This window comes from Acomys russatus, chromosome 1 (assembly GCF_903995435.1).
Source record: "Acomys russatus chromosome 1, mAcoRus1.1, whole genome shotgun sequence".
Classification (NCBI taxonomy): Eukaryota; Metazoa; Chordata; class Mammalia; order Rodentia; family Muridae; genus Acomys; species Acomys russatus.
This window is the reverse complement of record NC_067137.1, coordinates 41,944,178-41,960,540: the sequence shown is the minus strand read 5'-3', so window position 1 is coordinate 41,960,540 and position 16,363 is coordinate 41,944,178.

Sequence of the window (16,363 nt, the reverse complement as noted above, 5' to 3'; positions counted from 1 at the left end):
GTGTGTGGGGCAGTAGAAATGCCTTTATGACCAGCTCCAGGTACTGCACACCGTCAGCTCTGTAATGTCTTTGGTCATTGGAGGAGGCTGGATTACACGCTGCCCTGCCCATTCTATGGGGCCTGGGCTTTGTATAGGTGAAAGCTTATTTCTCGGACACTCATATTCAGGTTATCATCAAGGGGAAGGGGGAGGGAGAAGGAGGGAGGGGGGTGAATCTTTGTCTTGGAAGTCTTATATTTTACAGCCTGGTCTGGGATGTGACACTGTTGTTACTCCCAACACATCCTCTTCTCTAGAAGTCACTTCTTTGTGGATTCAGCCCATATGCAGGCAGGTTGGCACAAAAATTTAGAAAGCAGAGCTGTGCAGGGTTGGGGGGGGGCGGGGCGGGGTATTGTGTAGCTCTTTCCTGTAAATTGTAACATTCATACCCAGAAGGAGGCTCCTCAAGACCCAAGAAGTGAGCTTGGCGTGGTGGTGCACATCTTCAATCCCAGCACTCAGGAGGCAGAGGCAGGTGGATCACTGTGAGTTTGAGGCCAGTCTGGTCTACAAAGGAAGTCTAGGACAGCCAAGGCTACACAAAGAAACCCTGTCTTGAAAAACAAACAAACAAACAAACAAACAAACAAACAAACCGACCCAAGAAGTGAAGGAAACTCACAAGTTGGATTGGGGCTGGAGAGAGAGGGCTCAGTGGTTAAGAACATTCATTGCTAAAAAGACGTTCAACCAGAATTAATCAAAGGAGAGATGGGGAAGGACATCAAAACATTTGTGGTCCAAATACAAAGGCATCAACATTTGTTAAAAAAAAAAAAAAAACTAGTAAAGCTTAAATCACACATTGAACACCATACATTAATAGTGGGAGACTTAACACCCCACTCACAGAAATAGACAAGTCATCAAGAGAGAAACTAAACAGAGAAATAGTAAAACTAACATATATCATTAATCAAATGGCCTAGCAAATATCTAGAGAACTTTTTAACCAAACACAAAAGAAGATAACCTCTTTGCAGCACCTCAAGGTACCTTCTCCAAAATTGACCATATACTCTGTCACAAAGCAAGCTTTAACCCATACAAGAAAATTGAAATAACCCCTCGTATCTTATCAGACCACCATGGATTAAAGCTGGAACTCAACAACACCAGAGACAACAGAAAGCCTACACTCTGATGAAAACCAAACAACTCTCTGGTCAATGATCACTGGGTCAGGGAAGGAATAAACAAAGAAATTAAAGACTTCCTTAAATTCCAGGAAAATAAAGGCACAACATACCCAAACTTACGGGACATAATGAAAGCAGTGCTAAGAGGAAAGTTCATAGCACTTAGGGCCTTCATAAAGAAATTGGAAAGATTTCATACTAGAAACATAATAGCATACCCGAAAGTCCTAGAACAAAAAGAAGCAAACACACAAGAGGAGAAGATGACAGGAAATAATCAAATTCAGGGTTGAAATCCATAAATTAGAAACAAAGAAAAAAACTACAAAAACCAATGAAACCAAGAGCTGGTTCTTTGAGAAAAACCAACAAGATAGACAAACCCTTAGCCAAACAAACTGAAAGGCAGAGACCCAACTTAATAAAATCAGAAATGAAAAGGGGGACCTTAAAACAGACACTGAGGAAATCCAAAGAATCATTTTGGGTACTGAGGCCCCCATGGTCAGTGAGGTAGGCTTCCATACTGCTGTATAGTACCAGTGCCCATGTCTGCTATAGCATACTGCATCATGCAAGAGGATCCCAGCAAACTGGTACAGCCTCATAATGGACTCATAACAAGATAGTGCATGCTTTCCTATTCTACACAGAAGTTCCCTCTGGGGCCAGGAGACCTGGCACCTCTCCATAGTGACAGTGGAATGGTTGGCTACCCTAGACCTTGGGTCAACTTCCCATTGGTCCAATAGTATAAAAATGCTTGCTGCAGCATGGTAAAGGAGATCTGCAATCGGGGGAAAAAAAAAAAAAAAAAAAAAAAAAGAACATTCATTGCTCTCGTAGAGGACCTAGGTTCAGTTCCCAGAACACACAGTGGCTCACAAACATCTGTGACTCCAATTTCAGGGAATCTAGATTTGGTTCATGTCTTCTTGGGTCTCCACAGACACCAGGCACAAACATGGTGTACTTACATATACCCAGGCAAAATACTCACACACATAAACTGAAACTGAAAAAAAAAAATCCACTCACAAGTCTTAGGAAGCTCCTGAAGCATACAGGATTCAGACCTCCCCACCCCCTAAGCAGTTAATAACTGCTGGGGAGTGGAGACTCTACAAGTGGATGGAGCTGCCTTCACATCATTCAGGGAGTTCCAGGAACGCAGCTTCCACAGGTTGTCTTCAGGCTCGGGTAAGCGTCCAGCGATGCAGCTGCATTTGAGGCACCCAATAAACTCACTGGATCACTGAGATGGACTTGGACTTGTTTCCTTTGTCTGTCACCAGCGCCATGCATCATCAGACTTTTGTTCCTATCTCCCCAGGAGGAGCCACACAACACCGGGCCCTCTTGGGCGTCTACCTGCCTTCCTTGGCTTTGCACCCACTCATGCTGGATGAGGCGGGTGACATATGCAGAACAGAAGGCTTATAAGACAGTCAGAGGAAGAGGAGGGACGGCGGTGGATATCGCTTGAGCACTGACTCCAGACTCTCTCTAGGGCAGTGAAGTCTGAAGCCTGCTAGAAGAGGACTGTCATCTGGTGCCTTTACAGTGGGGCAGGGAACTGGTTGTTGATTTGAAAAATAGACATTTGCCATCATTGGACCCACCCAATGAGAGGGTTGCATCCTCCAGGCAGGGCTGCACAGTTATTGGGAGGAGCCTGCCCAAGGATCTCTGCTCCTTCCATCTAGGGAGCTGAACCTTTGCCTCCTGCAAAGTGGGAGCCCACAGAAGGGACACTGACTGTTCCATGGCTGCTCGATTCTGGCTCCAGAAGTCTTGTATTTCAACAGTAGAGAGTGTGGGTGTGTTATGGGGCTCCAGGAGCAGCCTGTCCACCTGGGGCCACTCCACTGGAATCATAACCTCCCCTGATTTTCTCTCCTTTACTCCCTACAGATGAAGGACAGAAGCTGTGTGGTTGTACACATGGCCATTGGCTACCTGTGGCCGCTAACGTGAGACTCAGCATAGGAGACAGAGGACATGGGTTGACTCCTTTTATCTTTAATTGAACTGTATTTATTTTTAGATAGCTATTCAATTTTAAGTGCCCAGTGGCTACCCACACCACTGAGTGGCTTCTAGAACCTGTTCCAAAGTGTGATCTCCAGCTGGCAGCTGCTGCAGTGCCTTGGAGCTTACTGTATAGAAACCCATCATCCGAATGCACATTTGCCTGTAGGAGCAGCACTGCTATGCACTATACAGCCCTGGTGGCCTTCTCTAGCCCTGAGCTTTCTTCTATGGCTGTCTGCACGCCACAGCTCAGGCTTGCTGAAGCCAAAGGATACAAATGGGTCGTGCTGTTCTGTGTATCATGCAGCCTTGTGATATGGTGGAGACTTTGAGTGGAAAACACTTTAGCTGCCAGCTGCGTGTGATGGCCAAATTGACAGAAAAAAGCACATTATGATTAAGTATGTCTGTGAAGGCATTTCCAGGGAGGGCTGACTAATGGGGGAGACCTATCCTGAATGCAGGGGATACCATCTCAGGAGATGAAGGCCTAGATAGAATAAAGGGTGGGGTGGGGCAGAGATAAAGGCCAATGACTACAGGCAAGCTCGCTCTGTTCTGCTCCACCATGCCTTCTCCCATGGTGGACTAACTTATGAAACTCTGACTCAATGTAAATCTTTCTTTCTTAAATTGTTCATTCCAATATTTGGTCACAGCAATGTGAGAACACAGTGGGAAAAGGCCATAGGCAACAGGTACTGGGAGAATAAAGTCATGTTAGATAGCTTATTAAAATACAGGCTGCAGCATAGATGCTGCAGCTTCTGTTTAAATTCCACCTGGGAAGGGAGACAGAGGAGCCTTGTGGAACCTGAAGGCCTTAGGAGGAACCCAGTGCAGAGAACAGGGCTGAGTGTGGTCAGGTTCCTGCTGGAACTCTGGGCCAAACTTTTACGTGTTTCAAAGTTATGATGGTGGTTTGCTTTCTTTGTCAACTCAGCCCAATCTACAGTCGCCTAGGGAGCTGGTGATTTTCACTGAAGGAGTGTTTACCACAGTGACCTGAGGCATGCCTGTGGGGGATTCTTTTGCTGGCCTTAATTGCAGTGGGAAAACCCTACAAGTGTGGGAAGCACCTGCTGATAGCTGCCCAGGCAAGGGCATGGGGAAAGGAAAGCTTTGCTCTCCTGCTGCCTGGGCCTTCATGTCTGTTAGTAAATTCATCTGCCCTGTAATTGTTGCTGCTGCTGTTGTCACTGATAGCTGTCACTGATAGCTGATAGCTTCTTCAGGCGTCCAACTCTCCTGAAGCCCTAGAGGGCTTCGGTGCCAGAGAGGGACTGCTGAGTCATCCAGCTTCATGGACTGAGCAACTACCAGATTCTCAGCCTCTGTGGTGTGAGAGAGCCAATCTTCCTAGACCATATTCCGTAAGCCAATCTAATTTAACATATATTCATCTCATTGGTTCTGGTCCTCTAAAGATCCTCGACTTGTACAAGTTGGGTGTAGGGGTGGGGAAGGGCAGGTTGGCCCCAGAAAGGGAAGTCAAGGAAGGGAAGGGGGGGTGCTTATGGGATGAGATATTCTGGGACAGAGCTGGCTCCTGAGTCCTCAGAAGTTCTGTGTCTGTGTTTCTCATCTGCAGGGGGTGAGAGCAGGGGTGGAGGTGGGGGTGTGGGAGCCTGCTCCCAGGGCATTCTACTTGCCCTATGTGTCTCTGAGCAGCCCATCTAGGTACCTTCCTCCACTCTCTGGGTAGTTGGCTCTGGGAGGGACGCACTGAGTTGGGCTGTGAGGCAAGACAGAACATCACATGGATGCCTGGTCTTCTCAAAGGTCCATGCAGTTCTTCACATCGTAGTAAATTTTTGTGGCCATGTGCATTTCTTTGAACATTGAGTCCTTGTTGTGTGACAAATTCCTTCAATGGCCCTTGGCTTTTCTACCATGCCAGGGGCCATTGCAGGGTGTACTTGTATTTGCTGCATAAATAAAGACACTTTGAGGAGATCTGAATAAATTCAAGGTCATAGCTGGGTGGGGGGGATGGTGAGGGTCTCAGCCATCGAGGATGAGAACGGGGTAGGGTAGGATTGGCTTAAGGTCCTGGGATCAGTAGGATTACATATGCGGAAGAGAACGAGCCTGCTCCAGCCAGCATCCCTTGGTCTCTCCAGGGACAAGCGGCTCCTTCAGCTCTGTTTCCTATGGCCCTTGTGACATCACACAGGCTTGCCATCTAGAAGGTTCTCTCTGGACTCTATACATTCTTTTGCTGCTGGTGTTAACAGCTCAAGACACTGGCTTGTGGGGAGTGAGAAATCTAACCCTGAACACTGGGATCTGTACTCTTGGGTGAGATTGGAGATCTTTTTTATCATGGTGGATAGTTTGTTATGTCTAATAGTTTGTTGTGTCTAACATTGGCCTTGCCAAGGGAATGAGGTGGGAGAGGGATGACATTCAGTCTCCAAGACACTGGATCCTTGGTTGCGGAGAGGGAGGCAGCCCTAGGTACTCTCCCAGGGCCCAGCAGAGAAGGGCTGAGGGAGACTTCATATTCTGGCTCTGGTCTTTGTCTTACTGGAGCTTAAGCCATATGACTTTTGTCCTTCATAACATCAAAACATGGACCAGGCCTGATGGTGGAGCACAACTTTAATTCCAGCACGCAGGAAGCAGAGACAGGCAGATCTCTGTGAATTCAGGGCCAGCCAGTCTGCAAAGTGAGTCTAGGACAGCCTAGGCTACACAGAGGGACTCTGTCTCAATACCACCACCACCACCACCACCACCACCACCAAACTATATCAACGCTGAGCTCATAGTGAAGAAAGCCTAATGCTAAGGTTTGAACAGAAGTCGTCCCCCCCCCCCACCTCCTGCCGCGTCCCTAGCCCTACATCTGCATATTTGTCGCTGCTGGCTATGCTGTTTTAAGAGGTTGCATAACAGGTGGTAGATACAGGGTTGCAGCAAAGGAGTTTGAGGGTTCTAACCTGCTGCTTCTGTTTGCTGCTGAGAGTTTCTACCTGCTTTTGATTACATGGGTCATCCCCGTTGCCAAACATGCTTTCTCCACCACAAAGGATCAAAATCTTCTGAAATCACTAGCTAAAAATAAGCCCTTCTTAACATTAAGTTGCTTCCGTCAGATAGGGAGGCTAACTAACATGCACCGAACTCAAGGACTCACTTTGTAGTGCAGACTGGCCTCGAACTCACGACCCTCTTGCTTCAGTGTTGGGCTCACAAGTGCACACCACCATACCTATGCAGCCCGGCTGGTCTATGGTCAGGAATTTCCTCTGTCAGCAGTGGCGCCTCAAGCTCTTCCTCAGCTCTCTAAAGCTTTGTCTCAAATCAACTACGTGCGTCTTCAGTTCACTACAATGTATTTTCCCCAATTTATTCTTTTAGCATCCGGTGATTCTATGGCCAGTACAACATCCTCTACTTGTGGGGCAGGTAGCCCTAGGTGCTCTTGTCAGCACAGAGCCCCAGGGCCCAGATGAGAAGGGCTGAGGGACAGTCTCTTTCCAGGTTCCCAGACTCACAAGCTCTGTCTGTGACACTTCCCTCAGCAGAGGGACTGCCTTAGTCACGGGCCTGTATCATACTCAATGCTGGAGTGTGGGATGGGTGGGTGAGGTCTCCCAGGACCAACTTCAGCTTGTCACTGGGTGTAGGAATGGCTGCTGATTGGTCTCAATGGCAGCATGGTGTTTAAACAGATAGCAGGGATGGTCACAGCTGTCTGCCATTTGGGGCTTTCCTGAGAGAGGGGGAAGGGAGGAGGGTGGGAATTTGGAAGGGCTGGAGGAACTATAGGTGTCTGGACCCCTTCCCCTCTCTCTTGGACCTTAGCTGATTCATTTATTCATTCCTTGATCATGTCCCTCCCACATTATCCTCTCTTGTCTCCTTCCCTGTCTCACCAAACTCCTCAAACTCCTCCTTCCCCACAAGTCTCCCTCCTACTTTCATGCCTTTTTTTTTTTTTTTTTTTACAATGGCAGTTGCATTTAATTAAGGGTGTTGGCATGAACACTTGCATGTTTGTGAATGTGTGTATCTTTGTGTGTGCATGTGTGTATGTGTGTGTGAATGAGTGTATATGCATCTGTATGTAAGTGAGCATGTGTATGTGTGTGAATGTGTATATGTGTATCTCTGCATGTGAGTATGTGTGTGTATGGGAGTGAGCTTGTCTATGTGTGTGGATGAGAATGTGTCTATGTGTGAGCGAGCATGTGTATGTTTGTATGAGTGAGTGTGTGTGTGTGTGTGAGAATGTGTGTGCATGTGCATGCGTACGTGTATGAGAGTGTGCCTGTGTGTATGTGTGAATGTATATGTTTGAGTGTGTGTGATTGTGTGTGACGGAATATGTGTCTCTGTGTGTGACTGTGTGTATTATTTACTTGAGCAATGGCAACTTATCAGTGACTACATTGAAGAATATGACCTTTGTCCTTTGGCAACCATTATAGCATGATTGACTCCTTGGGGATGAGGTGGGTGACCTGGGCCAGCAGACTGTTCTTCAGTGACAGGTCCATAGAGAAAGAGGGCCAGAAGACCAGAAAATGAGGAGACAGGTAAGTGTGGAGTCAGGAGGTCTTCACAAGCTATGTTTAGTGCCAAGCAAGCTTGTTAAAATGTGCAACAGCTTATGTACTATTTCCTGGGGGAGAAATGGGACAGAGTCAGCAGAAACTATCCTACAGTGGCACCAAGTCAGAAGGAAGATAATCAAACAACGTTGTACAAGGGAAACATGGGGTGTCTCTAGAATGTTACAGACAGAGCACACAGCAGCCTTGGGACTGATATCAGCCCCACACAATGCGGAGAGTTGTGTTCTCAGGGTCTGAAGCCTTAGCTCCCCCAAGGCCATGGCCCCAGGTTACTACTGGCCGTGTTCCTTCTCTATCCATCAGGGCCTCACAGAAAGACTTGGACAGCCCAGCCTTCAACAGGTGGGGTCTCCTGAGACTTTCTCCTAGCTGTGCTGGGATTTTGTCTAAATTGATCCTGTACAGGTTTTGTGCAGGGATCTGTGGCTTCATTGGGTCCCTGTTGTGTCTAGAAGACAGCATTTCACAGTATCACAAGCCATCGGCTTGCTTTATATTCTTTCAGCCCCCTCTGCCTTGAGTGTTCCAGAACCTTGAAGGGGGTGATGCATATGTCCCAATTAGGGCTGATCAATCAATAGCCATTTATTCTCAGCACTTTGACCAGCTATGAGTCTCTGTAGTGAGCTCCACCACTCACTACACACCAGAAGCTTCTCTGGTAAGGCTGAGAGTAGCACTAATCCAGAGACATAAACATACATATTTAGAAGGCAGTTTGACCTTGATTATTTTATCAAGAGAAGTGGCAGGGATAATGAACACAGAATTTGAGGGACCCAGGCCACAAAAATAAGGGAACTTTGATCCTCTACCCCATGGCAGAGGACTGATTTTTTTCTTAAGTTGCAAATTCTTGGTGACTCTGGGATGATGATGTCCAGGGACCTTGGGCACCCTGGTAAGTAGAGGTGACCAGAGAGTATTTTTAGAATTTGTGGCTGAAGAGGGAGATGCTAAGAGTACCAGCTCTAGGGACAGGTGGACCAGAGACCCAGGCTGGTGCTTGGCATGGGGATAGGAATTGTTGGAGATGTACATCATGAACTGCCACTGCTTCTTTAGGGCTCTGAGAGGACTGTGGACTCCAGGGTGGAGCAGAGATTGTGTTCAGAACCTGTATGCTTCCCTTTCCATCAGTGAGGTGACCTCGCTCTAGAGCTACCCTTCTCTACCTCCAGGGTAAGGGGGCACTGTTAGGCTTGCAGTGAGGCAGCGCGAAAACCATGTGGAAGCAGGGCCTTGTTGCTTAATGATGTCAGTGTCCTTCCATATGCCCCAAGTTCATCATGTTGGTGGAAACTCTGATAGGGATCCAATATTACCAAGACCCAAGCCATCTCCGGGCGTGGGCTGCGGGTGGATGGGAATACTCTCACTGGAGCAGTGTGTGGTACGGGCTTTGTCTGTTGTTAGCCAAGAGGAGCCTGGTGTGCTCATCAGAGAGAACTGCACTGGGAGGGTGGGAAGGGAGGAACTGTGTCCCCTGAAAGGAAAGATGTGCCTCTTTTTCTGGGGTCAGGCACAGAAGGGCTCCAGTGCTTCTAAGACAAACATGGAACATGACTTTTTGGCTGAAGGCCCTGACAAGGTTTGGCAGCTCTCCCAGCATCCTGGAGCCTTGAATGTCTGCAGGTCTTTTCTTTGGTAGCAACAACTCTTTGTGGTTGGGAAGTCTGAATGTTGATTTTCAGGGTGTTTGTCTCAAGCCCCCAATGTCTTTTTAAAAATTGTTGTTTATTTTTCTTTTAGTGTTCTGTACATACAGACAGAGGTAAAAGAAAATGAAATATAAATGTGAAAAGTGTTAATGATTTCATCTGTAATATTACCTCCCTCTCACCTCTGTGTAGCCCTGGCTGTTCTGGAACATTCTTTGTAGACTAGGCTGGTTTTGAATCTAGAGAGCAGGCTGCCTCTGCTTCTTGAGTACTGGTACTAAGAGCATGTGCCACTGCACCCTACTTTTACTACTACTACTACTATTAATTATTTTTGAGACAGGGTTTCTCTGTGTAGCCTTGGCTCTTCTAGACTCACTTTGTAGACCAGGCTGGCCTCGAACTCACAGAGATCCGTCTGCTTCTGCCTCCCTGGGTGCTGAAATTATAAGCATGTACCACTACGCCCAGCAGCTTTTATTATTTTTTATTTGGGGTCCTGGGGATTAAATTCAGCCCCCTCAATTATATTTACTTAGCCCACCGGGAGGTTTTTTCCCCCCTTATATCTTATTTGAATGTCAATTGCAAAATAAACCAACCACTATGAAATCAGTCCAATGAATATCATAAGAGAACACCATCATAGACCCAGCTATTCCACTCCTTGGAATATACCCAGAAGATGCTCCAGCACACAACAAGAACATTTGCTCAACCATGTTCATAGCAGCCTTATTCATAACAGCCAGAACATGGAAACAGCCTAAGTGTCCCTCAGTAGAAGAATGGATAAAGAAACTGTGGTACATTTACACTATGGAATACTACTCAGCTATTAAAAGCAAGGAATTCCCAAAATTTGTGGACAAATAGATGGACCTAGAAAGGATCATAATGAGTGAGTTAACCCAGAAGCAGAAAGACTCAAATGGTATATACTCACTTATATCTGGACACTAGCCAAAGGGGCATGTCCCATGAAAGTCTTCACTTACCAGGAAAGTGGGATAGATGTGAGGACATCCTATTGGGAATCTAGGTGAGAGAAGTATGGGAGAATGGGGAAATAGAAGGATCCAGAGGGTCCTAGAAATCTACAAGAAAAACATTATAACAGGCAGATCTGGGCCCAGGGGTTCTGCTCAAACTATGGCACCAACCAAGGACAATATGTGCAGTAAACATCGAACCCCTACCCAAATCTAGCCAATGGACAGGACATTCTCCACAGTTGGGTGGAGAGTGGGGACTGACTGTCACACGAACTCTGGTGCCCCATATTTGGCCACGTCCCCTTGATGGGGAGGCTGGTGGCACTCAGAGGAAGGATAACAACCTATCAAGAAAAGACTTGATACCCTATGAGCATATAGAGGGGGAGGAGGTCCCCCTTAGTCACAGACATAGAGGAGGGGAATAGGGTGAAAGCAGGAGGGAGGGAGGAATGGGAGGATAACAAGGGATGGGATAACAATTGAGTTGTAATATGAATAAATTAATAAAAAATATAGTGATAATAAAAAAAGAGAAAACCATCATTAAAAAAATCCAATTTTGGCTGGGCAGTGGTGGCACATGCCTTCAATCCCAGCACTTGGGAGGCAGAAGCAGGTGGATTGCTGTGGGTTTGAGGCCAGCCTGGTCTACAAAGCGAGTCCAGGACAGCCAAGGCTACACAGAGAAACCCTGTCTTGAAAAACCAGCATGTTTTTTCTTTAAATAGAATGTTATTTCTTTAAATAAACAGATCTCCATACTTATATTTCAGCTGCCCATTCACATACTCCCTCGTGTGTTTCAGTGTCATATTCATGTGGCCATCCAGGCAGGCCAGGGCCCCTTAACAGTCCAAGCCAGAACACAAGCAAGTCCAGGCAGATTCAGCCATTTCTCTGCTCTGGCTATAATAAAAGACGAGGCTAGCTATTTTTTTTTTACCGGGAGGATTTGGGTGGAGGGACTGAAGTCCTGACTCCTGGCTGGCCATCTGCCGGAGCTATTCTGCTCTCCTTTGACGTCCCTAGGACCTTGCCCCTTGGAGCCAACCAGGACAGTAGGGTCCTTCTTTCTTCTTAGGCATGACTCAGAGCTTTGATAGAACCGGTGTCCTTCATCACATGTGTGAATCCCCTCTGCCCTGTCAGGTAGCACAGTGCAGGCAGCAGGGGTTAGGGATCGGACACTGTGGACTCAAGGCTCTGTAATATGCTACTTGTTATTATGTCCTCATGGTGTCACTGGTTTGCCTCTGTGACGTTGGGAAGCGTGAATGCAAGTCTTATTCAGTTACCAGCTCATCCACTTAACAAGGGAAAGACTTGGGACAGCATGGCCAGACACAAAAGTGAAGAGTTAAAGTCAGCCCTGTCACCACACCCCCGCCCCCCCGCCCCATCTCCCACCTCTCTCAGAAGCAATGCATTAGGCTTCTGCTTGCCAGGACGATTCATTTCCATACCTTCCTCACTGTCCACACTGCAGACCCCAGTGAGCTTGAGAGGCTATTTGCTCCCCACCTGAAGCTGGAGGGCAGGGTGGTTTAATTTTTTTCTACCAACCTTCTCTGCACAGGTTCCCGTGTATAGTAGGTCTGCCGTGGATATTCCAGGAGCCACTGACTGATGAGGTTAGAGGACGGTGACAGGGCATCCTCTGCAGGAAGGCCTGGTGTGTGGCTAGAACATTTTTTTGGTGGCAATAATGTGCCATCTGTAGCCCTGGCTTGGGGTGAGGGAGGCTCATGACTCTGTGGTACATTTTCTTTTCTAGTTTTGTGTAGCATGTTATGTATCTGGCTTTTCTACTTTGTGGTTCTTCTTTTTACTACCCTTTATTCATATGATTTCACCCCCTAGCCCTAGATAGGATTGAAAGGAGGATAGAGGGAGATGAGCGGGGGAGGGTTTGGGGTTGTGGGGAGAGAGTCTCAGTTCTTTCATCTTGTTTCTTCTTTGAGCACAACTACTAACAAACTAAAACTAACTCCCCTGAATAACCACCAACCTCCAACCCCACCCATCCTCTGAAAGGGTCCCAGAGTTCCAAAGGTCACACAATCACAGAAACTATCTGCAGGTGGCAAAACCAAAACCTCTGCTAGAGCAGGAGGCAAATCATAGTCAGCTGCTGTGGACAGTCTAAAGCAGCCCCATATCCCCACACCTGAGATTAAAATGAAAACACATTCTTATAATATTTCTGTGTTTTTAAAGGAAACCAAGAAAGGAAAACAAATGGAGGCAAGATTCAAAATAGAGCTCATTCTTCATTCTCACAGCTCCTGATGTGTTATGGGGCTCACCATGGTCCTTGGAGGAACCAGAAATGCTGCCATGAGCAGCGCCACCTGGTGGCCTGGCAAACGCTTTTCAGACTATGCCTTGGGTTTCTCAGGCCAGGGACATTCCTGGTCGACTAGTGCTGGAATCTGAGGGTTCCCCTCCTTCTCTGGTGGTAAGACACCTGGCTCTGCCTCCTGAGAAAAGCATACAGTGGTCATCTCACCTTCTTGGGCTTCAGTTTTCCCACTTTTATAATGACAGAACTGGGAAGGGAGAGTGACTCTCAGCCCACCAATTCCAATGCCCACCAGCCAGCCTTGCACTCTGTGTGTGTGTGTGTGTGTGTGTGTGTTTCCAGTGAATTTTGTTAGTGGTTACTTACAGGAGCATGGCCACCATACCAGTGACGAGTTACCACTGAAATGCTGTACGAGAAAATGGCTCACTGCCCTGGAAAGGATTAACTGCCTAGTAGAACCTCAGAGGGAGGTGGGGCCTCCCAAGACATTCCCATTCCATGACAGACTGTCGCCCAGTTCTGTGCAGCTGCTGTGAGTTCATAAGTGCAAGGGCCATGTCAGATCTAGACACGGTCCTACATCCCTCCCTCCTCTGCCTCTTACATTCCCCCCGCCCCCTTCTATGATGCTCCCTGAGCCTTGGAGGAGGTGACATAGATATCCCATTTATGGCTGAGCACTCAACAGTCACTTATCTCAGCCCAGTTAGGAATCTGTAGTAACTGCCACCCATTGGAAAAAGGAGCCTTTTGACCAAAGTCAATGGCACCATTAATCTGTAGATACAATGATTTAGATGGCAATTTGATGAACACATCTTGTTCAGTAGCAAAACAACAGTAGTAGCTTTCCTCCAGGGCCTGTGACCTCTCCGGCCATGGTCTTTTGACAGGTTTAGAATACCAGACACTAATTCCGTCCCATGAGACTCAAACACAATAAAAAAGTGGTTGATATCCCTGTGACACTCATGCCACTATTGCACCAGTGGACCACCCTGTGGATTCCCTCCCTCCCTCCCTCCCTCCCTTCCTTCCTTCCTCCCTCCCTCCCTCACCCTCTCTCACTCTGGATGTGTGTGTTGGAGCTTAGGACCTGAGGTGTTAAAAACCCAGAGGTAATTTGAAGAGACACACCAAGTACAGAATCCAGTAGCATCAGCTGACACACAAGCTCGCTCCACCCTGAAGCCAGCACAGGATGCTGAGGACAGGCAGGGACTGCTCTGGCTTATGCTGTGTTCTATGGACTATCAGGCTGAGCCTTCACTAGAAAGACTCCATTTAATAAGCAACAACTTTGACCTGAGTTAATCCATTTTGAGTATAAGTGTCAACAAAAAGTGACTGCACACTTTACCTGTTAACAGCTACCATCTGCCAGAGCACCAGGAAGCACAAGTTGATAGATGACTTATTTGTGCCAATAAATAAACCTATAAGTATTCAGATCCTATCAGAAACACAGAGACATGAGCTTATCAGTCATACCAGATGGAACCCCCTCACCTGGGACTGTAAATGAGGGATCACCCTGACACCAAAGTGTGGCAGGCACACTGACTTGTGTTATTTGGGAAAATTGCCACAGTGGAAGACTCTAGTTTCTGACCAATGGCATGAGTGCCATTTCTTATCCTGCTTCAAACTGTCATTTTATGCTAGAAATTGTACAAATGCCTCTCACAGCTTGGCTGGATAAGAAATCTGGAACATTCCCTTCCCTTTTGTGGAAAATGCTCCCATGGCCAGTCCTAGTAAGCTGCCTTTAGTCTGGGCTTTCAGGGATCAGGCTGTGTCTCCTGGTAACCCTCCCTTCTCCTCTGCATAGCCCAGGGCTGGCAGATCTTGGCTCTGGTCTCATGTTTGTATTGGTCTCTCTGGATGTGCTCACCCACTTCTCTCAGTGTAGGACTGTCTACACTTCATGTCCTGCTGCTTACTGGACACCTCCTCTTTGATAAGTTCAATGCATCTCCCCCTCCTCGAGCACTTCTCCTCCTGCGCAACAACCTTCCTACAGAGCCACCACCTGAAGGACACTGTCTGCTCTTCACTGCTTGCTCTCCACTTAGTTTCTAAATGCTATGAACAAGGTGCCTTTGTCAAGAGTCCCCCCCACCCCCCCTTCTCCATCCCTTTCCAGGATTATATGTAGCCCAGGCGGGCCTTATACTTACTATATAGCCAAGGATAACCATGAATATTTATCTCAAGTGCTAAGATTTCAGGCATGCACCACCATTCCTGATTTGGGAGGTGCTGGGGACAGAACTCAGGACTCCGCGCATGTGCTCTGCCAAGCCTCCAGCCCTGAGCATCTCTTGCCTGAATTCCTACAGTATTCTACAGCTTCTGATTGCATCATCTAGTCCAGCTTCCCGTCCCTGGCCAATGACCAGTGCACATCTGACTGTTCTTTCACAGCTAAAATGCCTCCCACCAAGCTGTCTTGGCTGTGGAAAGATGGCTTATGGATCAGACCCAGGGCTTTGTGTGCACCAGGCTCTACTAACAGCCCCACGCCAGCTCCCTCTTTGCTTTGCTTTCTCCCCATGTGACACACTGTAAACATGCATGGATGGCAGGACTTCCACTGCAGATGGAGCTTTTCCAGCATGATGGAGAGCTGAGTATTTTCCAGAAGTGACTGAAGAGTCTCTTTATAGCTTTTCATCTCTAGTGAAGCTTGTGGGCTTGTAGGCCGGAGATGACGGATCTCAGAGAGGCGAAGGACAGGAGAAATTCCCCCTCAGTTGAATTTATTTCTACCCATTTACTGTTAGGGACAATGACTTGAGCCCCCACACCGACAGGTTTATATTGGAGGGCATCACCAGGGCACGAATGTGACACTGGCTTCTCTTCTCTGTCTCTCTTCTTGTGTCTGTGTGGTGTAACAATCTGTATAACTGTGGTTGGGAGAGCTCCTAGCACCTACAAAAATGGGCAAACGCGTCACAGTGTGTGGACCCTCCACAAATGCCCCATTTGTACACACTCATAGTGTGATGTGGTTCACCTACTCTTACTCCTTTCCCTCTGTCCGATGTTGGAGGCAGTTCTAGAGAGATCTGCTCCTGAGTGAGGATCCACGGTGTGAGCTTACCTGCCAAGTCCTTGAGTCTCATTAGTTCTTGAGGCTGGATTTGGTTTAAGGAAAGAGGAGGGGGATGAAGGCCTTTTAGGTCCTGCTCAAGTCACTGGGAGGCCAGCATGCCACTGATGAGGATGGGAGGACCAGGGTGGGTGTGAGTGGCTTAGGATGCACAGGCTCTGGGTTGTAGATCTCCAAGGGGAAGCTGGTTTGAGCTGGTGTGACCTACTGCTTAGGAGAGAGGCGACACATGCAAGAAGACGGGTGAAGGTGAGTGATTGTAAGCTGTGAACCTGGGTAAGGCAGGGAGGGGATGAGAGGAGACAGTGCAGCACACGGACACTCCTGGGGATGGGTCACCTGCATGCAGTGTGAGGAAAGAGGCAGCCTTGGAAGATCATCACAGGAGCTGCCTTCTCCGGTGAGGTGCTCAATGACTTGGCTGTTGCTGCTTTCTCTCTCAGGTGTGCATGCATACATGAATGTGTGCACACACAT